Below are 25,254 nucleotides of genomic sequence, written 5' to 3'. Positions count from 1 at the left end.
TGAAACAGGCCACACACGGAATCATAGAATCCCCACAGCGTGGAAACAGGCCACACACGGAATCATAGAATCCCCACAACGTGGAAACAGGCCACACACGGAATCATAGAATCCCCACAACGTGGAAACAGGCCACACACGGAATCGTAGCATCACCACAGTGTGGAAACAGGCCACCCATGGAATAATAGAATTCCCACAGCATGGAAACAGGCCACACGCAGAATCATAGAATCCCCACAACGTGGAAACAGGCCACACACGGAATTGTAGAATCCCCACAGCGTGGAAACAGGCCACACGTGGAATCATCGAATCCCCACAACGTGGAAACAGGCCACACACGGAATCATAGAATCCCCACAGCGTGGAAAATGGCCACACACAGAATCATAGAATCCCCACAACGTGGAAACAGGCCACATGCGGAATCATAGAATCCTTACAGTGTGTAAACAGGCCACACACGGAATCATAGAATCCCCACAGCGTGGAAACAGGCCACATGCGGAATCATAGAATCCTTACAGTGTGTAAACAGGCCACACACGGAATCATAGAATCCCCACAGCGTGGAAACTGGCCACACACAGAATTATAGAATCCCCACAGCGTGGAAACAGGCCACACGCGGATAAATATAATCCTCACAGCGTGGAAACAGGCCACACGCGGAATCATTTAATCCTCACAGCGTGGAAACAGGCCACACGCGGAATCATATAATCCTCACAGCGTGGAAACAGGCCACACGCGGAATCATATTATCCTCACAGCGTGGAAACACGCCACACACGGAATCGTAGAATCCTCACAGTTTGGAAACAGGCCACACAAGGAATCATAGAATCCCCACAGTGTGGAAACAGGCCACACACGGAATCATAGAATCCCCACAGCGTGGAAACAGGCCACACGCGGAATCATTTAATCCTCACAGCGTGGAAACAGGCCACACGCGGAATCATATAATCCTCACAGCGTGGAAACAGGCCACACGCGGAATCATATAATCCTCACAGCGTGGAAACACGCCACACACGGAATCGTAGAATCCTCACAGTGTGGAAACAGGCCACACAAGGAATCATAGAATCCCCACAGAGTGGAAACAGGCCACACACGGAATCATAGAATCCCTACAGCGTGGAAACAGGCCACACACGGAATCATAGAATCCTCACAGCGTGGAAACAGGCCACACACGGAATCATAGAATCCCCACAGCGTTGAAACAGGCCACACATGGAATCATAGAATCCCCACAGTGAGGAAACAGGCCACTCACGGAATCATAGAATCCCCACAGTGTGGAAACAGGCCACACACGGAATCATAGAATCCCCACAGTGTGGAAACAGGCCACACACGGAATCATAGAATCCCCACAGTGTGGAAACAGGCCACACACGGAATCATAGAATCCCCACAGTGTGGAAACAGGCCACACACGGAATCATAGAATCCCCACAGTGTGGAAACAGGCTACACACGGAATGATAGAATCCCCACAGTGTGGAAACAGGCCACACATGAAATCATAGAATCCCTACAGCGTGGAAACAGGCTACACACGGAATCATAGAATCCCCACAGTGTGGAAACAGGCTACACACGGAATGATAGAATCCCCACAGTGTGGAAACAGGCCACACATGGAATCATACAATCCCTACAAGGTGGAAACTGGCCAGACACGGAATCATAGAATCCCCACAGCGTGGAAACAGGCCACACACGGTATCATAGAATCCCTACAGCGTGGAAACAGGCCACACACATAATCATAGAATCCCAACAGTGTGGAAACAGGCCAGACACAGAATCATAGAAGCCCCACAGCGTGGAAACAGGCCACACACTGAATCATAGAATCCCCGCAGCGTGGAAACAGGCCACACACAGAATCATAGAATGCCCACAGTGTGGAAACAGGCCACACACAGAATCATAGAATCCCCACAGTGTGGAAACAGGCCACACATGGAATCAAAGAATCCCCACAGTGTGGAAACAGGCCACACACGGAATCATAGAATCCCCACAGTGTGGAAACAGGCCACACACGGAATCATATCATCCCCACAGTGTGGAAACAGGCCACACACGGAATCATAGAATCCCCACAACGTGGAAACAGGCCACACACGGAATCATAGAATCCCCACAGCGTGGAAACAGGCCACACGCGGAATCATAGAATCCCCACAACGTGGAAACAGGCCACACACGGAATCATAGAATCCACGCAGCGTGGAAACAGGCCACATGCGGAATCATAGAATCCACACTGTATGGAAACAGGCCGCACACGGAATCATATAATCCCCACAGCGTGGAAACAGGCCACACACAGAATCATAGAATCCCCATAGTGTGGAAACAGGCCACAAACGGAATCATAGAATCCCTACAACGTGGAAACAGGCCACACACGGAATCATAGAATCCCACAACGTGGAAACAGACCACACACGGAATCGTAGAATCCACACAGTGTGGAAACAGGCCACACACGGAATCGTAGAATCCTCACAGTGTGGAAACAGGCCACACACGGAATCATATAATCCCCACAGTGTGGAAACAGGCCACACACGGAATCATAGAATCCCCACAACAGAGAAACAGGCCACACAAGAAATCGTAGAATCCTCACAGCGTGAAAACAGGCCACACGCGGAATCATAGAATTCCAACAGCGTGGAAACAGGCCACACACGGAATCATAGAATCCCTACAGCGTGGAAACAGGCCACACACGGAATCATAGAATCCTCACAGCGTGGAAACAGTCCACACACGGAATCATAGAATCCCCACAGCGTTGAAACAGGCCACACATGGAATCATAGAATCCCCACAGTGTGGAAACAGGCCACATACGGAATCATAGAATCCCCACAGTGTGGAAACAGGCCACACATGGAATCATAGAATCCCCACAGTGTGGAAACAGGCCACACACGGAATCATAGAATCCCCACAGTGTGGAAACAGGCTACACACGGAATGATAGAATCCCCACAGTGTGGAAACAGGCCACACATGGAATCATAGTATCCCTACAGAGTGGAAACAGGCCACACACGGAATCATAGAATCCCTACAGAGTCGAAACAGGCCACACACGGAATCATAGAATCCCCACAGCCTGGAAACAGGCCACACACGGAATCATAGAATCCCCACAGCGTTGAAACAGGCCACACATGGAATCATACAATCCCTACAGAGTGGAAACAGGCCACACACGGAATCATAGAATCCCCACAGCGTGGATACAGGCCACACACGGAATCATAGAATCCCCACAGCGTGGAAACTGGCCAGACACGTAATCTTAGAATCCCCACAGCGTGGAAACAGGCCACACACGGTATCATAGAATCCCAACAGTGTGGAAACAGGCCACACACGGAATCATAGAATCCCCACAGCGTGGAAACAGGCCACACACGGAATCATAGAATCCCCACAGCGTGGAAACAGGCCACACACAGAATCATAGAATGCCCACAGTGTGGAAACAGGCCACACACAGAATCATAGAATCCCCACAGTGTGGAAACAGGCCACACACGGAATCAAAGAATCCCCACAGTGTGGAAACAGGTCACACACGGAATCATAGAATCCCCACAGTGTGGAAACAGGCCACACACGGAATCATATAATCCCCACAGTGTGGAAACAGGCCACACACGGAATCATAGAATCCCCACAACGTGGAAACAGGCCACACACGGAATCATAGAATCCCCACAGCGTGGAAACAGGCCACACGCGGAATCATAGAATCCCCACAACGTGGAAACAGGCCACACACGGAATCATAGAATCCACGCAGCGTGGAAACAGGCCACATGCGGAATCATAGAATCCACACAGTATGGAAACAGGCCGCACACGGAATCATATAATCCCCACAGCGTGGAAACAGGCCACACACAGAATCATAGAATCCCCATAGTGTGGAAACAGGCCACACACGGAATCATAGAATCCCTACAACGTGGAAACAGGCCACACACGGAATCATAGAATCCCACAACGTGGAAACAGGCCACACACGGAATCGTAGAATCCACACAGTGTGGAAACAGGCCACACGCGGAATCATAGAATTCCAACAGCGTGGAAACAGGCCACACACGGAATCGTAGAATCCCCACAGCGTGGAAACAGGCCACACACGGAATCATAGAATCCTCACAGTGTGGAAACAGGCCACACATGCAATGATATAATCCCCACAGTGTGGAAACAGGCCACACACGGAATCATAGAATCCCCACAGTGTGGAAACAGGCTACACACGGAATGATAGAATCCCCACAGTGTGGAAACAGGCCACACATGAAATCATAGAATCCCTACAGCGTGGAAACAGGCTACACACGGAATCATAGAATCCCCACAGTGTGGAAACAGGCTACACACGGAATGATAGAATCCCCACAGTGTGGAAACAGGCCACACATGGAATCATACAATCCCTACAAGGTGGAAACTGGCCAGACACGGAATCATAGAATCCCCACAGCGTGGAAACAGGCCACACACGGTATCATAGAATCCCTACAGCGTGGAAACAGGCCACACACATAATCATAGAATCCCAACAGTGTGGAAACAGGCCAGACACAGAATCATAGAAGCCCCACAGCGTGGAAACAGGCCACACACTGAATCATAGAATCCCCGCAGCGTGGAAACAGGCCACACACAGAATCATAGAATGCCCACAGTGTGGAAACAGGCCACACACAGAATCATAGAATCCCCACAGTGTGGAAACAGGCCACACATGGAATCAAAGAATCCCCACAGTGTGGAAACAGGCCACACACGGAATCATAGAATCCCCACAGTGTGGAAACAGGCCACACACGGAATCATATCATCCCCACAGTGTGGAAACAGGCCACACACGGAATCATAGAATCCCCACAACGTGGAAACAGGCCACACACGGAATCATAGAATCCCCACAGCGTGGAAACAGGCCACACGCGGAATCATAGAATCCCCACAACGTGGAAACAGGCCACACACGGAATCATAGAATCCACGCAGCGTGGAAACAGGCCACATGCGGAATCATAGAATCCACACTGTATGGAAACAGGCCGCACACGGAATCATATAATCCCCACAGCGTGGAAACAGGCCACACACAGAATCATAGAATCCCCATAGTGTGGAAACAGGCCACAAACGGAATCATAGAATCCCTACAACGTGGAAACAGGCCACACACGGAATCATAGAATCCCACAACGTGGAAACAGACCACACACGGAATCGTAGAATCCACACAGTGTGGAAACAGGCCACACACGGAATCGTAGAATCCTCACAGTGTGGAAACAGGCCACACACGGAATCATATAATCCCCACAGTGTGGAAACAGGCCACACACGGAATCATAGAATCCCCACAACAGAGAAACAGGCCACACAAGAAATCGTAGAATCCTCACAGCGTGAAAACAGGCCACACGCGGAATCATAGAATTCCAACAGCGTGGAAACAGGCCACACACGGAATCATAGAATCCCTACAGCGTGGAAACAGGCCACACACGGAATCATAGAATCCTCACAGCGTGGAAACAGTCCACACACGGAATCATAGAATCCCCACAGCGTTGAAACAGGCCACACATGGAATCATAGAATCCCCACAGTGTGGAAACAGGCCACATACGGAATCATAGAATCCCCACAGTGTGGAAACAGGCCACACATGGAATCATAGAATCCCCACAGTGTGGAAACAGGCCACACACGGAATCATAGAATCCCCACAGTGTGGAAACAGGCTACACACGGAATGATAGAATCCCCACAGTGTGGAAACAGGCCACACATGGAATCATAGTATCCCTACAGAGTGGAAACAGGCCACACACGGAATCATAGAATCCCTACAGAGTCGAAACAGGCCACACACGGAATCATAGAATCCCCACAGCCTGGAAACAGGCCACACACGGAATCATAGAATCCCCACAGCGTTGAAACAGGCCACACATGGAATCATACAATCCCTACAGAGTGGAAACAGGCCACACACGGAATCATAGAATCCCCACAGCGTGGATACAGGCCACACACGGAATCATAGAATCCCCACAGCGTGGAAACTGGCCAGACACGTAATCTTAGAATCCCCACAGCGTGGAAACAGGCCACACACGGTATCATAGAATCCCAACAGTGTGGAAACAGGCCACACACGGAATCATAGAATCCCCACAGCGTGGAAACAGGCCACACACGGAATCATAGAATCCCCACAGCGTGGAAACAGGCCACACACAGAATCATAGAATGCCCACAGTGTGGAAACAGGCCACACACAGAATCATAGAATCCCCACAGTGTGGAAACAGGCCACACACGGAATCAAAGAATCCCCACAGTGTGGAAACAGGTCACACACGGAATCATAGAATCCCCACAGTGTGGAAACAGGCCACACACGGAATCATATAATCCCCACAGTGTGGAAACAGGCCACACACGGAATCATAGAATCCCCACAACGTGGAAACAGGCCACACACGGAATCATAGAATCCCCACAGCGTGGAAACAGGCCACACGCGGAATCATAGAATCCCCACAACGTGGAAACAGGCCACACACGGAATCATAGAATCCACGCAGCGTGGAAACAGGCCACATGCGGAATCATAGAATCCACACAGTATGGAAACAGGCCGCACACGGAATCATATAATCCCCACAGCGTGGAAACAGGCCACACACAGAATCATAGAATCCCCATAGTGTGGAAACAGGCCACACACGGAATCATAGAATCCCTACAACGTGGAAACAGGCCACACACGGAATCATAGAATCCCACAACGTGGAAACAGGCCACACACGGAATCGTAGAATCCACACAGTGTGGAAACAGGCCACACGCGGAATCATAGAATTCCAACAGCGTGGAAACAGGCCACACACGGAATCGTAGAATCCCCACAGCGTGGAAACAGGCCACACACGGAATCATAGAATCCTCACAGTGTGGAAACAGGCCACACATGCAATGATATAATCCCCACAGTGTGGAAACAGGCCACACACAGAATCATAGAAACCCCACAGTGTGGAAACAGACCACACGCTGAATCATAGAATCCCCATAACGTGGAAACAGGCCATACACGGAATAATAGAATCCACACAGCGTGGAAACAGGCCACACGCGGAATCATAGAATCCCCACAACGTAGAAACAGGCCACACACGGAATCATAGAATCCCCACAGCGTGGAAACAGGCCACACGCGGAATCATAGAATCCCCACAACGTGGAAACAGGCCACACACGGAATCATAGAATCCACACAGCGTGGAAACAGGCCACATGCGGAATCATAGAATCCACACAGTATGAAAACAGGCCGCACACGGAATCATATAATCCCCACAGCGTGGAAACTGGCCACACACAGAATCATAGAATCCCCATAGTGTGGAAACAGGCCGCACACGGAATCATATTATCCCCACAGCGTGGAAACAGGCCACACACAGAATCATAGAATCCCCATAGTGTGGAAACAGGCCACACACGGAATCATAAAATCCCTACAACGTGGAAAAAGGCCACACACGGAATCATAGAATTCCCACAACGTGGAAACAGGCCATACACGGAATCGTAGAATCCACACAGTGTGGAAACAGGCCACACACGGAATCGTAGAATCCTCACAGTGTGGAAACAGGCCACACACGGAATCATAGAATCCCCACAACGTGGAAACAGGCCACATACGGAATCATAGAATCCCCACAACGTGGAAACAGGCCACACATGGAATCGTAGAATCCTCACAGCATGAAAACAGGCCACACGCGGAATCATAGAATTCCAACAGCGTGGAAACAGGCCACACACGGAATCGTAGAATCCCCACAGCGTGGAAACAGGCCATACACGGAATCATAGAATCCTCACAGTGTGGAAACAGGCCACACACGCAATGATATAATCCCCACAGTGTGGAAACAGGCCACACACAGAATCATAGAAACGCCACAGTGTGGAAACAGGCCACACATTGAATCATAGACTCCCCATAACGTGGAAACAGGCCATACACAGAATAATAGAATCCCCACAACGTGGAAACAGGCCACACACGGAATCATAGAATCCCCACAACGTGGAAACAGGCCACACACGGAATCATAGAATCCCCACAGCGTGGAAACAGGCCACACACGGAATGATAGAATCCCCACAACGTGGAAACAGGCCACACACGGAACCATAGAATCCCCAGAACGTGGAAACAGGCCACACACGGAATCGTAGAATCCCCACAGTGTGGAAACAGGCCACACACAGATTCATACAATTCCCGCAGCATGGAAACAGGCCACACGGGGAATCATAGAATCCCCACAACGTGGAAACAGGCCACACACGGAATCGTAGAATCCTCACAGTGTGGAAACAGGCCACACACGGTATCATAGAATCCCCACAGCGTGGAAACAGGCCACACGTGGAATCATCGAATCCCCACAACGTGGAAACAGGCCACACATGGAATCATAGAATCCTCACAGTGTGGAAACAGGCCACACACGGAATCATAGAATCCCCACAGCGTGGAAACAGGCCACATGCGGAATCATAGAATCCTCACAGTGTGGAAACAGGCCACACACGGAATCATATAATCCCCACAGTGTGGAAACAGGCCACACGCGGAATCGTAGAATCCCCACAGCGTGGAAACAGGCCACACGCGGAATCATATAATCCCCACAGCGTGGAAACAGGCCACATGCGGAATCATAATCCTCACAGCGTGGAAACAGGCCACACGCGGAATCATATAATCCACACAGCGTGGAAACAGGCCACACGCGGAATCATATAATCCCCACAGCGTGGAAACAGGCCACATGCGGAATCATAATCCTCTCAGCGTGGAAACAGGCCACACGCGGAATCATATAATCCACACAGCGTGGAAACAGGCCACACGCGGAATCATAATCCTCACAGCGTGGAAACAGGCCACACGCGGAATCATATAATCCACACAGCGTGGAAACAGGCCACATGCGGAATCATAATCCTCACAGCGTGGAAACAGGCCACACGCGGAATCATATAATCCACACAGCGTGGAAACAGGCCACACGCGGAATCATATAATCCTCACAGCGTGGAAACAGGCCACATGCGGAATCATATAATCCTCACAGCTTGGAAACAGGCCACACGCGGAATCATAGAATCCTTACAGTGTGTAAACAGGCCACACGCGGAATCATATAATCCACACAGCGTGGAAACAGGCCACATGCGGAATCATAATCCTCACAGCGTGGAAACAGGCCACACGCGGAATCATATAATCCACACAGCGTGGAAACAGGCCACACGCGGAATCATATAATCCTCACAGCGTGGAAACAGGCCACATGCGGAATCATATAATCCTCACAACGTGGAAACAGGCCACACACGGAATCATAGAATCCCCACAGCGTGGAAACAGGCCACAAATGGAATTATAGAATCCCCACAACGATGAAACAGGCCACACACGGAATCATAGAATCCTCACAGTGTGGAAACAGGCCACACACGGAATCATAGAATCCCTACAAAGTGGAAACAGGCCACACATGGAATCATAGAATCCCCACAGTGTGGAAACAGGCCACACACGGAATCATAGAATCCTCACAGCGTGGAAACTGGCCAGACACGGAATCTTAGAATCCCCACAGCGTGGAAACAGGCCACACATGGTATCATAGAATCCCCACAGTGTGGAAACAGGCCACACATGGAATCATAGAATCCCTACAGAGTGGAAACAGGCCACACACGGAATCATAGAATCCCTACAGAGTGGAAACAGGCCACACACGGAATCATAGAATCCCCACTGCCTGGAAACAGGCCACACACGGAATCATAGAATCCCCACAGCGTTGAAACAGGCCACACATGGAATCATAGAATCCCCACAGTGTGGAAACAGGCCACACACGGAATCATAGAATCCCCACAGTGTGGAAACTGGCCACACACGGAATCATATAATCCCCACAGTGTGGAAACAGGCCACACATGGAATCATAGAATCCCCACAGTGTGGAAACAGGCTACACACGGAATGATAGAATCCCCACAGTGTGGAAACAGGCCATACATGGAATCATAGAATCCCTACAGACTGGAAACAGGCCACACACGGAATCATAGAGTCCCCACAGCGTGGAAACAGGCCACACACGGAATCATAGAATCCCCACAGCGTGGAAACAGGCCACACACGGAATCATAGAATCCCCACAGCGTGGAAACTGGCCAGACACGGAATCTTAGATTTCCCACAGCGTGGAAAGAGGCCACACACGGTATCATAGAATCCCTACAGCGTGGAAACAGGCCACACACGGAATCATAGAATCCCCACAGCGTGGAAACAGGCCAGACACAGAATCATAGAATCCCCACAGCGTGGAAACAGGCCACACACGGAATCATAGAATCCCTACAGCGTGGAAACAGGCCACACACGGAATCATAGAATCCCCACAGCCTGGAAACAGGCCACACACGGAATCAAAGAATCCCCACAGTGTGGAAACAGGCCACACACGGAATCATAGAATCCCCACAGCGTGGAAACAGGCCACACACGGAATCATAGAATCCGCACAGCGTGGAAACAGGCCACACACGGAATCATAGAATCCCCACAGCGTGGAAACAGGCCACACACGGAATCATAGAATCCCCACAGCGTGGAAACAGGCCACACGCGGAATCATAGAATCCCTACAGCGTGGAAACTGGCCACACACGGAATCATATAATCCTCACAGTGTGGAAACAGGCCACACACGGAATCATAGAATCCCCACAGCGATGAAACAGGCCACACATGGATTCATAGAATCCCCACAGCGTGGAAACAGGCCACACACGGAATCATAGAATCCCCTCAGCGTTGAAACAGGCCACACATGGAATCATAGAATCCCCACAGCGTGGAAACAGGCCACACACGGAATCATAGAATCCCCACAGCGTGGAAACAGGCCACACACGGAATCATAGAATCCCCACAGCGTGGAAACAGGCCACACACGGAATCATAGAATCCCCACAGCGTGGAAACAGGCCACACACCGAATCATAGAATCCCTACAGCGTGGAAACAGGCCACACACGGAATCATAGAATCCCCACAGCGCGGAAACAGGCCACACATGGAATCATAGAATCCCCACAGCGTGGAAACAGGCCACACATGGAATCATAGAATCCCCACAGCATGGAAACAGGCCACACACGGAATCATAGAATCCCCACAGCGTGGAAACAGGCCACACATGGAATCATAGAATCCCTACAGCGTGGAAACAGGCCACACATGGAATCATAGAATCCCCACAGCGTGGAAACAGGCCACACACGGAATCATAGAATCCCCACAGCCTGGAAACAGGCCACACACGGAATCATATAATCCTCACAGTGTGGAAACAGGCCACACACAGAATCATAGAATGCCCACAGTGTGGAAACAGGCCACACACGGAATCATAGAATCCCCGCAGCGTGGAAACAGGCCACACACGGAATCATAGAATCCCCACAGCGTGGAAACAGGCCACACACAGAATCATAGAATGCCCACAGTGTGGAAACAGGCCACACACAGAATCATAGAATCCCCACAGTGTGGAAACAGGCCACACACGGAATCAAAGAATCCCCACAGTGTGGAAACAGGTCACACACGGAATCATAGAATCCCCACAGTGTGGAAACAGGCCACACACGGAATCATATAATCCCCACAGTGTGGAAACAGGCCACACACGGAATCATAGAATCCCCACAACGTAGAAACAGGCCACACACGGAATCATAGAATCCCCACAGCGTGGAAACAGGCCACACGCGGAATCATAGAATCCCCACAACGTGGAAACAGGCCACACACGGAATCATAGAATCCACACAGCGTGGAAACAGGCCACATGCGGAATCATAGAATCCACACAGTATGGAAACAGGCCGCACACAGAATCATATTATCCCCACAGCATGGAAACAGGCCACACACAGAAACATAGAATCCCTATAGTGTGGAAACAGGCCACACACGGAATCATAGAATCCCTACAACGTGGAAACACGCCACACACGGAATCATAGAATCCCCACAACGTGGAAACAGGCCACACACGGAATCGTAGAATCCTCACAGCGTGAAAACAGGCCACAAGCGGAATCATAGAATTCCAACAGCGTGGAAAGAGGCCACACACGGAATCGTAGAATCCCCACAGCTTGGAAACAGGCCATACACGGAATAATAGAATCCCCACAACGTGGAAACAGGTCACACACGGAATCATAGAATCCCCACAGCGTGGAAACAGGCCACACACGGAATCATAGAATCCCCACAGCGTGGAAACAGGCCACACACGGAATCATAGAATCCCCACAACGTGGAAACAGGCCACACACGGAATCAAAGAATCCCCAGAACGTGGAAACAGGCCACACACGGAATCGTAGAATCCCCACAGTGTGGAAACAGGCCACACGCAGATTCATAGAATTCCCGCAGCATGGAAACAGGCCACACGCGGAATCATAGAATCCCCACAACGTGGAAACAGGCCACACACGGAATCGTAGAATCCTCACAGTGTGGAAACAGGCCACACACGGTATCATAGAATCCCCACAGCGTGGAAACAGGCCACACGTGGAATCATCGAATCCCCACAGTGTGGAAACAGGCCACACACGGTATCATAGAATCCCCACAGCGTGGAAACAGGCCACACATGGAATCATAGAATCCTCACAGTGTGGAAACAGGCCACACACGGAATCATAGAATCCCCACAGCGTGGAAACTGGCCACACACAGAATCATAGAACCCCCACAGCGTGGAAACAGGCCACATGCGGAATCATAGAATCCTCACAGTGTGGAAACAGGCCTCACACGGAATCATATAATCCCCACAGTGTGGAAACAGGCCACACGCGGAATCGTAGAATCCTCACAGCGTGGAAACAGGCCACACGCGGAATCATATAATCCCCACAGCGTGGAAACAGGCCACAAACGGAATCATAGAATCCCCACAGCGTGGAAACAGGCCACATGCGGAATCATATAATCCTCACAGTGTGGAAACAGGCCACACGCGGAATCATATAATCCACACAGCGTGGAAACAGGCCATACGCGGAATCATAGAATCCCCACAGCGTGGAAACAGGCCACACACAGAATCATAGAATCCCCACAGCGTGTAAACCGGCCACACACGGAATCATAGAATCCTCACAGTGTGGAAACATGCCACACACGGAATCATAGAATTCTCACAGTGTGGAAACAGGCCACACTCAGAATCATAGAATCCTCACAGTGTGGAAACATGCCACACACGGAATCATAGAATCCTCACAGTGTGGAAACAGGCCACACACGGAATCGTAGAATCCCCACAACGTGGAAACAGGCCTTCGCCCCAAAAAGTCAACATCGACCCCCACCCCCACCAAACCTCTTTATCTGCACTTCCCATAACTAATACACCTATTTTACACATCCCAGAACACTATGGACAATTTAACATGACCAATTCACCCAACCTGTATATCTTTGGACTGTGGGGTAAACCAGACACCCAGAGGAAACCCGTGTAGAATGTGCAAACTCCACACAGAATCGCCAAAGGCTAGCGTTGAATCCAGGTCCCTGGTCCTATGAGGCAGCAGTGCTAACCACTGAGCCACTGCACCACCTAAATTCTGTTTTGCTTAAATCTGAATGAATTGACCAGTTGTATTACTCCTGGAATATCCACTTTATATCTGCCTAAAAATTTTAAAATGTTAGGGTCTGATCTACCTTAAAATGTTTTGAGCAGGTCTGGCTTGGTCCATAACATTGGTGGCTTTCATAATTCTTCCAGAGCATGTTCTCTTTGGATTGAAAGGTTGGTGGACCTTTAGCCTGGGGTCTTGTTAACTGTGAATCCTGGTCTTGATGCTGTGAGGCCTGTGAATCATAGTTATCATGGCATTCCTCAATCGGTTATCATTACATCAGTAGGCCTGACAGAGATTGACATTCACTCTTTCAGAACTGTTGACTTGAACAACTATTTTCAGAGGGAGTTGAGAGTTTAAAAGAGACAACTTCATTGAAACATATAAAGATGTTAGAGAGCTTCACAAGTTAAGTGCTGAGAGACTATCTCCAAACACCATTATTCCAGTCACCATCTGGGGAATTTTTCACGAATAGCATAGACAATGGTCAATGGATTGGTGATTAGAGTTGAAATTAGAATAAATTTCCTCACTCAGATGATTAAGAATATTTGGAATTATTTCCCTAAACTGTTGTGGATGCACAGTCAATAACTATATTCAAGGTGGAAATTGATAGACTTTTCCAGACAATAAGAGAATCAAAGAATATACCGAAATACGGAGCTGATGTCAAAATTCATTGGAGCCTGCATGAAAGGCCTACTCCTACTCCCATTCTTTATTATACTCAGCGCAGAGGGCAGGTGGAGCCTTTCCTTATCATTTAAGTTAAAAGATGGTGGCTCTGATAGAGTAGCATTCCCTCTGTAGCATCTGAGGACATGTTCACATCTCTCAAGCGGAACTTGGAATTACCAGCTCAAGACTTGAGGCTACACAGCTGCAGTGTCTGCATTTTGGTTCTTTATGTTTATAGGTATGTTTATTCTACCGACCTTTTTGTTTGTCTCTATCTTCTGAAACAATCATTACTGTAAATGTGCTTGATGATGAAAAGTGATAAGATCTAATTACTGTTCAGCAAGGTTACTGTATAATTTACAGGGAAAACCTTCGTGGATATTGTTGCATAAAACTTGTGACGTCTAAAAGGGAATATTGTGGAGACATTCAGAAAATGCAGACTTGATGCCATTACTGGGATATTTTTCACCAACGATGTGGTGTCTGCAAAAGCACAGGAACAAGCAGATGGTTCAAATCCCTGTCAGTCCTTTGGAAATGTGTCTCTGGCTCAGTGACAGGGAAACCCTCCTCCACACAAAGCAAGTGAATTTCACAATAGAATAAAAAAGCAGGCGACTCCTGGCACACAATCATGACAGTCTGGCACTGCAAGATGGTCAAAGAAATCACAAGCAGCTTCTTTTCAGAAAGTCTGTGCAGCGATTTCTTCTAACAATACCTCACTCTGGTGTACAATAGAAGGATTACAGGGCTAGACGAATGTCACACAAGTGGGAAGTACAGATTTCTATCGCAGTAAACATATTCTCTCATTCTGCATAACGTCATAGCTTAAACCTTACACCTGCATCATTTTTAATTATGATTGAAATAGTGTTATGATACTTTAGTTAAAAAACAGGAAAAGAACATCTAATTAATCTGGTAGGCAGCCATCAGAGGAAAATATCCTCAGTCACAGCCTTTCAGAGCTGTGCTGCTTTCTCCAGTCTCTGCTTTTCTTTCGCAGCTTCCTTATTACAGAATCATAATGTAATTTTTTTTAATTTTCTTTGCACACTGTGGGCATTACTGACAAGTCCAAATTTTTAGGCCATTGATGATTGTCTTGAGAAGTTGTGGATTCTAGAATGGTCTCAGTGGATTTGAAGTGAGCAAGTGCAATCAAAATAACAAGGAAAGAGATCACAGGAGATGCATGACTAAATAGGTAATTTGAGTAAGCCAGTTTACCCGCCAGTTGAACTTTCTCCTATCTTTTCTCATTTAGAGTTTAATATTAAAATCATCCGTTGCTTTTTGTAGAATCTTAATATCCCTACAGTATGGAAACAGGCCACTCAACCCATTGAATCCACACCGAGTCTCCGAACAGCATCCCGACTCTGTAATCCAGCATTTCCCAAGTCTAATTCACCTACCCTGCATATCCCTGGACAATATAACCAATTTAGCAAGGCCAAATCTGCACATCTTTGGTATTGTCCAAGTAAATCTTCTTGAGTATGCCACGGTACCCCTTCAATGGAATGGTGATCAGAGGTGCATGTACTTGAAGCAAGGTTTAAAGCAAGTTCAGCATAACTTTCCTAACTGTCAACTTTATCATCACAACCCAGAGCTTTGCTTGCTTTCTTATGGCCTTTCTAATCATGACACAACTTTTATTAATTGGTATATTTGTCCAAATGCCATTTGTTCTCAACGTTACCTATGCTTCCAAGTGACATGACACCCATTTCCTTCCCAGCAAAAGATAGGACATCACACTTTTCCATATATAAATTTATTTGTCAAATTTGTATGTTCTGCAAGTTCATTAATATCTTTCTGTAATTTGTTGCACTTCTGCTCAGCATTGACTTCCCCCCCAAATTTGCCGACATTTCTAAATGGAAATTGCATAGCTTGATTCCAAAGTCCACATGGTTAATGTAAATTGTAAATAGCAGTGGCCCAACATTGACCCTTGTGGAGCACCACTTCCTACCTCCTGCCACTCTGAATAACTCACCCTTTATTTCCATTCTCTGTTTTCTGTCTCAAAACCAATAAACAATTTATTTAGTCCCTTGTCCTCTGACTCTATTAGTTTTATGGACACTTTATCCAAGTTAAGTTATATTATCAGTGTATTGTCTGTCACTTCCCCAAAAAAGTGAAAAAGTTTACTTTTAAAATCCAAGCAATTTACTTATTATTGTGTTTCTCTATTATAGATGTTCTTCTATTTTCTCCTCTAGTATGGATTCCATGATTTTTCAAACACCGATGCTGGATCAGCTGATCTATAAATGTTTTTATTAATTCATGGATGTGGGCCTCAATGACTGGACCAGCATTTATTACCCATCCTTTTTTGCTCTCAAATTCAGTGCCTTGATGGGCCATTTCAGATGATAGTTAAGAACATTGTCAACTTTATTACTGTGGCTCTTCTGTCACACTTCAGCTGCACAGGTAAGATTCAGATCCCTAAAGGACATATATAAACCTAGATTTTTTAAATAACAATTATTGTGGTCACATTGCCACCATTGAGCCAACATTTACTTTCAAATTTTCAATGAATTCAGATTTCACCATGTGCCATTGTGGGACTGGAACTCATGTCCTCAGGACGTTAGGAAATCTCGATTACTGGTGGAGTGACATTCTCCACTATGCATTTTCAGCTCCCTTCTTAAATATAGGAATAATATTTGCTATCCACCAGCCCTCAGAAACTAAATCGTTTTATAATGGATTATTAAAAATGTGTAGAAATATATCTGCTCAATGTTCCTCAGATTATTTTCAAATGCATGGATGCGATACATAGGTAAACATCTGAGTTTAATTTCTTTTCCTTTGTTTACCTTGTTAATATGTGGACTTTTCTATTTTAATCACCTTTATCTCATTGCTCATCTCATCAATTAATGTCTTATCTGTCTGTTGTAACTTCTTAATAAATGCTGAAATGAATCATTATTATGTATGGTATTGTCCTGTCTGTCCCTTAATGATTCTAATCCCACCAAAACCTTATTTTCTTATCTATCTCCTATAAAATATTTCACTATTTTGTTTTATATTCTTGGTAATAGTTCCTCTTTACCTTCATTATTTCTCTTCTGACTTCTCGCACAACCTCTTCACATTCTCTTTCAGCCTATACTTCTCTGCCATCTATCTCTTTAATGGTTACCTCGCCAGTAATGTCTCAGTAATTCCAACTCCATCAATTTCTTCTTAATGCTTGATTGCCCCCAACATCTCTGCATCATTGCAGACACTGTAATACTTCGCTTCACAGACATCTTATCCCATGTTTAATAGAATTTCCTCACATTAGCCATCCACTTAAATTTTAAATCTTTAACTCTATCTATTCCTTTGTTATCAATTTAACAAGCTAAAAAAGACACAATGCATAGAGTATTCATTTAGAGATACACTCATTGGGATTCTCATTCTTTACTTCAGAGGATGTTATCTATTCCCCTATAGTGTACTCTCTACTGTCACTACCCCACCTGCACCCATCCTCTGAGCAATGATGTCTTACTCTACATGTGGCTTCCTCCCGACAGTCTTCCTCCTTGTCTTTTAGCTATCTTGTACATTGTACCTGTTGGCCAAGACAACTGACTGCAAGACCTCTACTCTCAACCTCTTCTAATTCCCTGTCAGCAGAATCCTCCTCATTGACACTCTCTCTTTCCTGTGTTTTGCTCTCGGTGTGACTGTCTTCCGATAAAACAATTATGTTGGACTAAAGACAGGAATATGGAGTCAGGCCATAGATCAGACATCATCTGATTGAAAGCTAGGACAGGCTTAATGGGCTGAATGGCTTGTTCCAATCTTCTACAGTCCTATGTGTCAGAGACTCCTGAGCTTAAATGACCCTGAAATGAAGGTCACTCCTACAGGCCAGTTTGTTCAGATCCATCTTGCCTTTCACAAACACACACTCTGTCACCTAGAAACAGAACAATTTATTCCACACTGCCACTCTTCCCTTATAGCCAGCCACATTTTCCCCTCCAAGTTTGCTTCTAAAACCTTTCTGAAAGCTGTTACTGAATTGCCTTTTCAGGCTATATGTTCCTGATAACAATTCACTGTGCAAAGAAAATTCCTCAGGCAACTTCTGCTTATCAGAGAATCCCTGTTGTGTGGAAACAGGCCACTTGGTGCAACAAGTCCACACTGAACCTCCAAAGAGTAACCCACCCAAACACATTTTCCTATCCTATTACTGTACATTGCCCCTGACTAATGCATCTAACCTACACATTCTTGAAACTATGGGCAATTTAGCATTGCTAATTCACCTAACCTGCACATCTTTGGACTGTGGGAGGAAACCAATACAGACACAAAGGAGAATATGCAAACTCCAAACAGACAGTCACTGGAGACAGGAATTGAACGCAGGTCCCTGGTGCTGTGAAGCAGCAGTGCTATCCATTGAGCCACCATGCTTGTTTAACCAGTTTCCTTAGACATGTGTCTGCAAAGCACTGAGTATCAAAGGGAACTTGGTACACATGTATTCTGGTCCCATAAGGCATCAGGACAGGTGAATAAAGTAGTTAAGAAAACATGGTACACCTACTTTTATTAGTCAAGGAATCGAGTTTAAGAGCATGAGGGATGCTGAAACTATATAAAATGTTGGTTAGGCCACAGCTAGAGTACACTGTGCAATTCTAGAATCCACATTATAGCAGGGATGTGATCGTACTGGAGAAGATACACCTGGATATTGCCTGAACTGAAGAGTTTTAATTATGAAGAGAGATTGGAAAGACTGGAGTTATTTTCCTTGGAGCAGAGGGGATTGAGAAGTCCATGATTAAGATGTATAAGATTATGAGGTGCAGAGATTGAAGATTCAACAGGAAGAAACTTTCCCCTTGGTGGAGGACTCAATATCCAGGGGGCATAGATTTAATATATGGTTCTGAACATTTAGAAGAGATGTAAGGGATGTAATACTGGTGCAACTATACAAAACACTGGTGCAACTATACAAAACACTGGCGTAACTATACAAAACGCTGGTGCGGCCACACTTGGAATATTGTGTACAGTTCTGGTCCCTATATTTCGGGAAGGATGTGGAAGCATTGGAAAAGGTGCAGAGGAGATTTACCAAGATGTTGCCTGGTCTGGAGGGAAGGTCTTATGAGGAAAGGCTGAGAGACTTGAACCTGTTCTCATTGGCAAGAAGAAGATGAAGAAGGGATTTGATAGAGACATACAAGATGATCAGAGGATTAGATAGGGTAAACAGTGAAAGTCTTTTCCTAGGATGATGATGTCAGCATGTACGAGGGGGCATAACTACAACTTGAGGGGTGATAGATTTAAGACAGATGTCAGAGGCAGGTTCTTTATGCAGAGAGTGGTAAGGGCGGGGAATGCCCTACCTGCTAATGTAGTCAACTCAGCCACATTAGGGAGATTTAAACAATCCTATGATAAGCACTTGGATGATTTTGGGATAGTGTAGGGGGACGAGATGAGAATAGTTCGCAGGTCAGCGCAACATCGAGAGCCGAAGGGCCTGTTCTGTGCTGTATTGCTCTATGTTCTATGTTTATCACCCAGCGGGTGGTGGGAATATGAAACTGATTGCCTGTAAGGGTGATACAGGCAGAAGTCCTTTTAACATTCACAATGTATTTCGATGTACAATTGTTATGCCCAATCATACAAGGCTATGTGGGAAGTGCTGGAAAATGGGATTAGAATAATTAGGTTGTTGTTTCTGACTGCCGCACATTCTTTAATATAGGTTACAAAAAAGGATAGCTTTATAGAAAAGTCATGGTTTGGAGGTGCTGGTGTTGGACTGGCATGTACAAAGTTAAAAATTGCCCAACACCAGATTATAGTCCAACAGATTTATTTGGAAGCACTAGTTTTTGGAGTGCTGCTCCTTCATTGGTTGGTTGTGGAGTATAAGATCGTAAGACACAGAATTTATAGCAAAGGTTTACTGTAATGTAACTGAAATTATATATTGAAAAAGACCTGGATTTTTTGTTAAGTCTCTCATCTTTTAGAGTTACCATTTTAGTTTCAGTTCTTTTATATGTAAATTCCAGAACTTTTTTAAAGTCACATTCTCAAGTGAATTGGTCATGCTAAATTGCCCATAGTGTTAGGTGAAGGGGTAAATGTAGGGGAATGGGTCTGGTGGGTTGCTCTTCGGAGGGTCGGTGTGGACTTGTTGGGCCGAAGGGCCTGTTTCCACACTGTAAGTAATCTAATCTACTAAAAATGAACTTTAACAATAGGTGCCATGTTGGCCCTGATAATGCATTGAAGGTGTGCGGTGCCCCTGTGTGAGGCCCCAATGTTCAGACTGAGTCTAATCTAAGAAAGGGATTTACAGAATCTTACATGGATACATGCAGTTTTTGAGCAAAACAAAATATAATTCTGCAAGTAGAAATTCACCCCACAAACTTGTGTGTGTGTGTGTGCGCGTGCGGGAGGGGGGAGTATATGAGTGTCTGTGAGAGACTGTGTATGTGTATGTGTGTGAGTGTGAGTGTAAAGAGGTATAAGTCTGTGAGAGGGTGCGTGTGAAAGTATGGGTGTGTACGTGTGAGGGTATGAGAGAGAGCTTGTGTATGAGAGAGGGTCTGCGTGAGTGTGTGGGTCTGTAGGAGTGTGTGAGTGTATGTGTGTGTGTCTGTAGGTGTGTGTGTCTGTGTGTCTGTGTGCCTTTGTTTGTCTGTTTGAGCTCACGTGTGTGTGTATAGTGGGGTCACCTGTAATATGACATAAACACAAGATCCCGGTTGAGGCCATCCCCATGGGTACCGAACTTGTGTTTACCAACACTTTGTGTTGTTGCCTATCCTGCAGTCTGCCTTGGAGGATGGCCACCTGAAGGTCCGAGGTCGAATGTACCAGACCACTGAAGTGTTCTCCACCTGGGAGGGAATACTCCTGTCTGTTGATTATTGTGCCGTGTCCATTCATCCTTTGCCGTAGCCTCTGCTCGGTCTTGCCAATGTACCATGCCTCAGGGCATCCTTGCCTGCAACATATGAGATAGACAATGTTGGCTGAGTCACATGAGTACCTGCCACGCGCATGGTGGGAGGTGTCCCCATGTGTAATGGTGGTATCCGTGTTGACATTCTGACAGGTCTTGCAGCGTCTACCGTGACAAAGTTATATGGTATTGTCCTGAAAGCCAGGCAGTTTGCTGCGAACAATGATCTGTTTGAGGTTTGATGGTTATTTAAAGGCGAGAGGTGGAGGCATGGGGAAGGTCTTGCGAGGTGCTTATCCTCATTGATAATGTGTAACAGGCTGCGAAGAATATGGCGTAGTTTCCCGGCTCCTGGGAAGTACTGGACAGCGGAGGGGACCCTGTCTGTTACAGCTCGTATCTGTCTCCGGAGGAGGTCATGACAGTCTCTCTCTGTGGGATGTCGGAACTGGCGGTCGATGAGTTCAGCATTGTACCCCGGTCTTATGAGGGCATCCTTGAGTATTTCGAAGTGCCTATCACGTGACAAGCAGAGGCTATGGCAATGGATCAATGGACACAGCACAACAATCAACAGACAGCAGCATTCCCTCCCATCGCAGAACACTTCAGTTGTCTGGGATATTCGACCTCGGACCTTCGGGTGACCATCCTCCAAGGCGGACTTCAGGACAGGCAACAATGCAAAGTGGCTGAGCAGAGGCTGACAGCCAATTTCGATACCCATGGGGATGGCCTCAACCAGGACCTTGGGTTCATGTCACACTACAGGTGACCCACTGCATTACACACACACACATACACAGACACTCCTACAGACCCATACATTCAAACAGACCCTCTCTCATACACAAGTTCTCTCTCATACGCTCACACATACACTCCCATGCACACACACACCCTCTCACAGACTTAAACCCCTTTATACTCGCACTCACACACATACACGTACACTCTCACAGACACTCATATCCCACCTGGCCCCGCGCACACACACCTACATGCACACACAAATATATAAGTTTGTGGGGTGAATTTGTACTTGCAGATTTACATTTTATTTTGCTCAAAAACTCCATGAATCCATGTAAGATTCTGTAAATCCCTTTTTTAGGTTAGAATCAGTCTGAACATTGGGGCACAGACAGTCTCACACAGGGCACATCACACCTTCAATGCATTATCTGGGTCAACGTGGCACCTATTGTTAAAGTTCACTTGAGAATCTAAGTTTAAAAAAGTTCTGGAGTTTATATGTGAAAGAACTGGAACCAAAATGGTCATTCTAAAAGATGAGAGACTTAACAAACAATCCAGGTCTTTTTCAATAGAAAATTTCAGTTACATCACACTGTAAACCTCTGCTAAAAAATCTGTGTCTTACAATCTCATACTCCCGAACTACCTGATGAAGGAGCAGCGGTCCGAAAGCTAGTGCTTCCAAAGAAACCCTGTTGGACCATAACCTGGTGTTAAGTGGTTTTTAACTTTCTACCAAAGACTTCCATATGACAATAACAACCTTAAAAAAATGACCTTTTAAGTTAAACCCCTTTTGAATTGACTCCCGATTGCCTGCCTAGTCAGGTTTGCTAGAGTCAGAGAGTCATACAGCATGGAAACAGACTCTTCCAACTGCAACAAGGACAGAACCCCCCGGTCTTCACCTTCCACCCCACCACCCTCTGCATAAATCGCATCTTCCGCTAACATTTCCGCCGCCTATAAACAGACCTCACCACCAGGGAAATATTTCCATCCCCACCCCTATCCACTTTCCACAAAGACCATTCCCTCTGTGACTACCTAGTCAGGTCCATGCCTCCCAACAACCCACCCTTCCCTCCCAGCACCTTCCCCTGCCACCGCAGGAATTGCAAAACCTGTGCCCACACCTCCCCCCCCACCTCCATCCAAGGCCCCAAATGAGCCTTCCACATCTGCACATCCGCCAATGTCATTTATTGTATCCGTTGCTCTTGATGCGATCTCCTTTACATTGAGGAGACTGGATGCCTTCTTGCAGAGCGCTTCAGGGAACATCTCCGGAACACCCGCACCAATCAACCCCAGTGCCCCGTGGCTCAACATTTCAACTGCCTCTCCCACACTCCCTCACCGTCCAACACTTGGAGGAAGAACGCCTCTCCTTCCGCCTCAGAACCCTTCAACCCCAGGGCATCAGTGTGGACTTCACCAGTTTCCTCATTTCCCCTCCCCCCACCTTACCCCAGTTCCAAATAAGTTCCAAACTTCAAGCTCAGCACCATCCTCATGATCTGTCCCACCTGTCAATCTTCCTTCCCACCAATCCACTCCACCCTCCTCTCCAACCTATCACCTTTACCCCTTCCTCTAACCACCTATTGCACTCTCAACTACCTTCTTCCCAGCCCCACTCCCCTCCTATTTATCTCTCCACCCTGAAGGCTCCCTGCCTCTATTCCTGATGAAGGGCTCCTGCCTGAAACGTCGATTTTCCTGCTCCTTGGATGCTGCTTGACCTGCTGTGCTTTTCCAGCACCACACTAAAACAGACTCTTCAGTCCAACCAGTCCATGCTGACCATAATCCCAAACTATGGTAGTCTCCACTGTTTGCTCTTGGCTCATTTCCTTCCAAACATTTATTATTCATTTACTTATCCAAATGTCTTTTAAACGTTGTAACTGTACCTGCATCCAACATTCCTCTGGATGTTAATTCTGCACACGAACCACTCTCTGTGTGAGAAATTGCCCCCATGCCTTTTTAAAATCTTTCTCCTCTCAACTTAAAATTATACCCCTTAGTCTTGAAATCTCCCACCCTCGGGAAAAGACACCTTCCATTCACCTTATCTACACACCTGATGATTTTATAAACCTCTATAGGGTCACCTCTCAACTTCCGATGTTACAGTGAAAAAAGTCCCAGTCTATCCACGCTATCCTTATACCCCAAACCCTCCACTCCAGGCAACATCCTGGTAAGTGTGTCTGAACCGTCTCCAGCTTAATATTATTCTTCCTATAACTTCCTATTCTTCCTCGACCAGAACTAGACACAGTACTCCAGAAGAGGCATCACCAATGTCCTGTACAATACTATCCCAACTCCTATACTCAAAGGTCAAAGCAATGAAGGCAAGAGTACCAAAGGCCTTCTTAACCAACCGATCTATATTTGATGAAAACTTTTAAGAATTATGTAACTGAAACCCGAGGTCTCTCTGTTCTGCAAAACCACCTAAGGCCATTTTAAAATTAACTAAGTCTTCCCTTTGCTTGTTTTACCAAAATGCAACACTCACATTCATCCAAATGAATCTACCACCCTTCAGCCCATTGACCCAATTAATCAAGATGTCTTTGTAATCTTAATAACCTTTTTCATCTCCATGATACCACCAGTCTTGGTGTTATCAGCCAGTGTGGTTGTCTTGTTAAGACAGATCAGTTCGTCTGGTCATTTTTAACCCATACCTCTAATACTAGATGAGCCAGACTGCATATGGTTTAGGCAAAATGAGGACTGCAAATGCTGGAGGTTAGAGTCAACAGCGTGGTGCAGGAAAAGCACAGCAAGTCAGGCAGCGTCTGAGGAGTTGGAGATTCAACATTTTGGGCAACAGCCCTTCATCAGGAATATGGTTTAGCCTTCTCATGAGTAGACTAACATGGAGAGACTTCAACCCT

The sequence above is a fragment of the Chiloscyllium plagiosum genome, unplaced genomic scaffold (assembly GCF_037043375.1).
Source record: "Chiloscyllium plagiosum isolate Xiang-an unplaced genomic scaffold, Cpla_swu_hap1 HiC_scaffold_37, whole genome shotgun sequence".
Lineage (NCBI taxonomy): Eukaryota > Metazoa > Chordata > Chondrichthyes > Orectolobiformes > Hemiscylliidae > Chiloscyllium > Chiloscyllium plagiosum.
Note: the sequence above shows the minus strand (reverse complement) of the source record.